We start from the raw sequence: 6,000 nt of genomic DNA on the forward strand, positions 1-6,000 counted from the left end.
AATCTGAGATTATAGAAGTAGTGTTTTACTATAGACTATAATAATGTTCAAAATTGTAATTTCAATTAAGTCGAATATCAATACGAAGTCAATATAATCGAATTTCGACTACTGCGGGACCACTAGATATTGTTATTGTATCAATAAGTAAATTGATTAGATTGTACTCTTCTACCCACTTATGTAAAGCTCTCCCTCTTTAAGAACGGTTAGCTGGTAGATAACTCAATTGTTGAGTTAATAATTTTATTAACTGTGTGTACATTAAAGAATAAAGAAAAAACCTTTTACACGAACATTTTAACTATTGCATGTCGCACGATTTCAGTTATACCGGGCTCATTGACAGGGCAACTTGAATACCGTCACCAACTTGGAAACAAGAAGCCGAAATCTCAATTGGATTCGCCGCCAAAATCAATCGAATTCTGGTACCGACCCGCGCAAGCTAACAATGCAACCAGTTTATGATCCAACGTTAGTTATTGAGCGTAGAGCTTATCCGTCCGTCTCCGTCCTCGCCGAACTCATCGATTACGACAAAGAGTCCAATGAGCGAACTAACCCAATCATTTTGTAAAGGTGCATATACTGCATAGATTTATATTTTCAATTTGCCACATCATGATCAAAGGCGTCTCTAGTCCATGTAGTGGTCGTGTGCAATCATTAGTAGCTTACGCTAGCTAAATGGGAATTATGCTTGGAAGCATCATCGTAATATTTTTACGTCAGTATGTTATCCACAAAGTATTGACAAAATTTAATGATTGCATGTTAGCGTTGATTCGCATCGCTTCGCTTTGTGTAAAACCAACATGAATATCAACAAACTAAAGCAATCAACTATTCAGTACAATAATATTATGTAGTTAATTGAATCTTGTCCTTACATATACTGATGGTGAGCCCCTTACGAGTATAAGCACATTCGGGTAGGAACGACCAATTTATCCTGAGCCTCAAAGACGGTGACGGCATTTGCATAGTGATGTCTATGGACTGATAAAAACTTAATATCAGTCGAACCGTGAGCTCGTCCATCCAACTAAGTAATCGGTGCTATTAGTAAAAACTATTTCTAGTAGAAACATTGTTTTGCCAAGTCAAGAATGTAACTGAAGTAAAAAACATCTGATTTTTTGAAGAGAAGATAATGAAATTTTATGTTGACGTCAAACGTGTCGTTTCTTATTCTCCCTAACAGAATTTCGGTTTTGTAAAGATGCATATTTTGCATAGATTTATGTTTTCAATTTGCCACATCATGATCAAAAGCGTCTCTAGCCCATGTAGTTGTCGTGTGCAATAATTACCTCAGCACCCTCTAGTAAGCACGCTCTCAAAATGGAATAGATACAAATTTAACAGGTTCATTGAAGGTGCTAAGGCTAGCGTACCCTAAGAGAACTGCGCCCACACCCTGTACCATTGACAAAGCTGCCTCTGATCATAACCAGCTGTGGGTCAGAAGATCTAATGAAGTTCTCTTTATATTCTCTGTCACTACATTAGTAGTATCCCATAGACACAGCCCACTGAGTTTCTCGCCGGATCTTCTTAGTGGGTCGCGTTTCCGATCCGATGGTAGATTCTGCGAAGCACTGCCCTTGCTAGGGCCAGTATTAGCAAATTCGATAAGATTGAGCCCGTGAGCTCACCTACCCGTCCGGGCGTGTCTGGAATAGGCTCTTAGGTTAGCTGGAATAACTGGAATTGCCTCTTAAGCTATTCCAGCTTACGCTTAGCGAATAGGCAGGGAAAAAAAACAGCGTAGAAACCCTTTATCCCTGAGTGAGGCTTATCGTAGTACCCGAGTTTGGATGTTGCAGTGCGATCAGTAATATTCGTAACAATAATATCGAAACCCCTTTTATTGGAACTACAAACCATACGTCCCATAATTTTATTTGTGTTCCATGTGATTCTACAGTAATCGTGCAGCTAAATTATTAGTTACAAAACAGTACAGTCGAACACACAACTGTTTACGGAAATTCAATTATTTGACGCTTATATAATATTATGATTTCTATTCATTGTACGTGTAATGAAATTCTAAGCGGAGATTGATATGGTGTCATCTCTAGCGTTAAGGGAGCCCCAAAATAAAATAAGTTTAATTTTGATTTGCTATTGATGGTAAAGCATGATGCATGTTGCTTATGTGCTGTCTGTAACAATGTTATAGTATAAATTAGCACCGGTTATGATAAAGCGGCTCGTAAATTAGACAGTTCTTAATAAAAGTTCACCATGTGCCACTCTTCAATTTAAATAAAACTATTGGCTTTGTCAGTACTGCTAACAAAAATCCTGTCTCTACATATTTTTCGGTAGAGATCACAGCTCTACATTGTAGTGCACAACAATAGCTAGTGCTCGAGTGAACACGAATCGTTATATTTTACCTTCTCTACAATGCTACCTGTATTGTAGAGATCGCATACATCGTGTTGTATTTTTCCTCTTTCATTCTCATTCAATTCCTCTTTAAACATAATCCAATAAATTTTAATTAAAGTATTAATAAAAATCTTTTATACCTCACGTATTATTCTGTCACAAATATATTTAGTGTCGGTAGCCTCGATGGCCAAGGAAGAAATAAAATTGTGATTAAACTGTAAAAAGCAATAAGGTCTTAAGTCTCACTAATTTAACTTAAAAACTGACTTTGTGACACTAGCGCGATCTTTTTACCATTTAATACAGATCCTCCGCTCTTGTGCCTCTAATTTAAAGAGCAAAAAATTATCTATAAATAGCACTATGAATACGCAAGAAGCAACCTGGTCTGTCAGTGTGTGTAGACAGCGATTTGGCTGTGCCCCTAGTGCTGGTGACGTGCAATAGCAACAATAACCAATCACCATCATATAGACCGTATGCTCCTCTGCCTATCCTTCTCCTCCGTGCGTCGTGTCCCTCAGTGCTGAGGGTCGTAACCTTTACAGAGCACTTTTTTTAGGACCATGCTCCTCCATTCCTTCCTGTCCTCAGCGCAGTGGATAGCGACATTGATGCTGGAGCTCAAAGTCGTCTTAATCTGGTCGGACCAGCTCATGAAACTACGTCCTCTAGGCGTCTTTCCTTCCAATTTTCCGGTAGTCTTTCGAGGTTGTCACTTATTAAGGCAAATAAAAACAAGAAAAATATTTAATTATTCGACGAATTTTAAAACACCCTGTATGCGCTTCACGGTCCCTCTGCCGTTGGACCGCAAATATTTTACAAACATATTACAAGGATGTACGTATTTGTTCGAATTTATAAATCATAGGCAGATTAAATGTGACATTTTTGAACGAACGAATATAATATTTCTAAATGCTGATTTGGTAGGATTTTTTTTTGTTGCTTAGATGGGTGGACGAGCTCACAGCCCACCTGGTGTTAAGCGGTTACTGAAGCCCATAGACATCTACAACGTAAATGCGCCACCCACCTTGAGATAAGTTCTAAGGTATAGTTACAACGGCTGCTCCACCATTCAAACCGAAACGCATTACTGCTTCACGGCAGAAATAGGCGGGGCGGTGGTACCTACCCGTGCGGACTAACAAGAGGTCCTACCACCAGTAAATTTAGTTAAGTTACTTGCGTTTCCCGCCTCACCTGACAACAAATCTTCGTCGTCTTCTAACATCAAAGTAAGCTATTTACAATATGACTTGGATTCGCTTAGTCGTCGATATAGAAATGGTATTTCTATTTTATCTATAGCTCAGCTTATTCTGTACTGGAAGACGTAGCGTGAGTAGGCCTCCCACAAGATGGGCCGATGATTTATTTAGGATCGCGGGGATCCGCTGGATGCAGGCAGCGCAGGACCGGTCTTTGTGGCTTGGGAGGGCTTGAGGGAGGTCTATGCCTAGCAGTGAACGTCCATGGGTTGATAAGAAGAAGAAGAATAGCTTATTCTTATTTTAATTTATCTGCAGCCGGCTTTACTGGATAACTCGTCTGATCCAATATTGTTGAATGTATTTTTGTCACCAGGCTCTCACGCTCTGCAAATCTTTATGAAATATATCTGTCTACTTACCATCAACATAGGAGTCTGGTCAACAGACATGGTCCGCTTATTATCACGACATTCTTTGTAGTGTTTCGACGTTCACCCCTTTTCCTGTATTCCACGGCGAAATCCAATAAGCTACAATCACCTTTAAAACAAACCTTGTTAATGACTATATTCCCCTGAGCATATTCTATAGCATTATGTGAAATGTTATAAGTACCACATAACAAATAGTACGGCTTTAGTTGTTATCCATTTGGGGATAAGAATTGAATTCCTTTGAATTGAAGCCAAATTTAACGAAAGGAAACTTCAATTACGGTCAATATCTGCTAGTTGCTTCTTGTAAAAATTTTGATTGTCGATGTATCTGACCATTCTATGAACATGTACATATGTGGGAATATATTGGGAGTGCTAATCTAGTTTGTGTGTCGCATTTAAAAGAAAATTACTAAAGAGAATCTGCTAGAGCAGGAGATATTAAGCTGATGCAGATTAAGCTATTGATTGCTATTGCAGACATGCTATTAAGATAATAAACTATTGCATAGCTTTTATCGCGGGCTTTGAGTGCGGCGACTGGTTCCAGAAATTTTGTAACGATAATAACACCTAACACCCCTGCTGCACAAATATTAAACAATCGACGTCGCCCAAAACACGTCTTTTCGGAGCTGTCGTACCCCAAACTTCAAGACCATCTTCGCCTTAACATTAGCTGAGCAGTGAGCTAGTCGTCGTGTCTTGTACAATATAAAACTCAACATTACACAAAATAAAATACACCATAAAGAAATTTCATTGTCAACATTGACTGCGAATGGTCAATATCGAGCAATCCCTCCCGATCCACTAACGGTGCTTTTAGGTACCTCAAGCACCGGTCAGCGCTCTCGTCGAACCCTGCGACGAAGGGCTCGGCGAGTGATATAAACCACAGACACAGCCCACTGAGTTTCTCACCGGATCTTCTCAGTCAATCTACCACCGGTAGATTCTGTGAAGCACGGCTCTTGCTAGGGTTCATGTTAGCAACATCGTCAGGTTTGAGCCCCGTGAGCTCACCTACTAGTTAAGGTTACGCTGATATGGTCTTTCTAGACCTAGACCATCAGCTTAGGTAGGAAAAAATATATATATACATATATACGAAACGTATACATGTACAAACAGATGTACGAAAACTCTTTGAACGAATTTCGCAAAACGATACTTGAACATTAGTTATTAACGGAACGACCAGAATATGATATTCAAACTTATTCCTCGCAACGAAAGTCTGAATTCCAATAAAACGATTTCACAGAACTGAGATATATATTGCGGCTAATAAAGCTCCTATCCCTAATAGAGATAAAGTCGAAAGTATAAAATTGCAGTTTATAAAAATAAAGAACAAAACAATCAAATAGGGGTTCCGAGTTAAGTGCTCTTATTAGTATCAAGATGTTTCGAGTGAACTATAATATTATGTACGACACTTGATACTGCGATGGATCTTTGATATTAGTTGATAACAGGCACTCAATGTTGTAAGTGGCTTGGTTGTTGACATCGGCTTTAGATCGACGACTCGGGAGAATCTATGATGATAATTTTTCGATTCCAATCCGGTAGTAGCTACCATTAAACTGATGATAGGTCTCCTTTGGAGGCGTTAGGGCGGCTGTTAGTTTTTTTAATGGCTTATATGAGTAGATGAGCTCACTTCTAAAGACTTATGTTTGGGGCGGCTGTTAGTTTTTTTAATGGCTTATATGAGTAGATGAGCTCACTTCTAAAGACTTATGTACAGGATCCCATAGACATCTACAACATAAATACCGCCACTCACCTTGAGACAAGAGTTCTAATTATTATTAGGTATTAGTTTTAACAGTATAGTACAGTTTGAAGTCGTCGTGGCCTAAAGGATAAGACGTCTGGTGCATTCGTATCTAGCGATGCACCGGTGTTCGACTTTCGCAGGCGGG

This window comes from Bombyx mandarina, chromosome 02, assembly GCF_030267445.1.
Source record: "Bombyx mandarina strain Sakado chromosome 02, ASM3026744v2".
In the NCBI taxonomy this organism is placed as follows: Eukaryota; Metazoa; Arthropoda; class Insecta; order Lepidoptera; family Bombycidae; genus Bombyx; species Bombyx mandarina.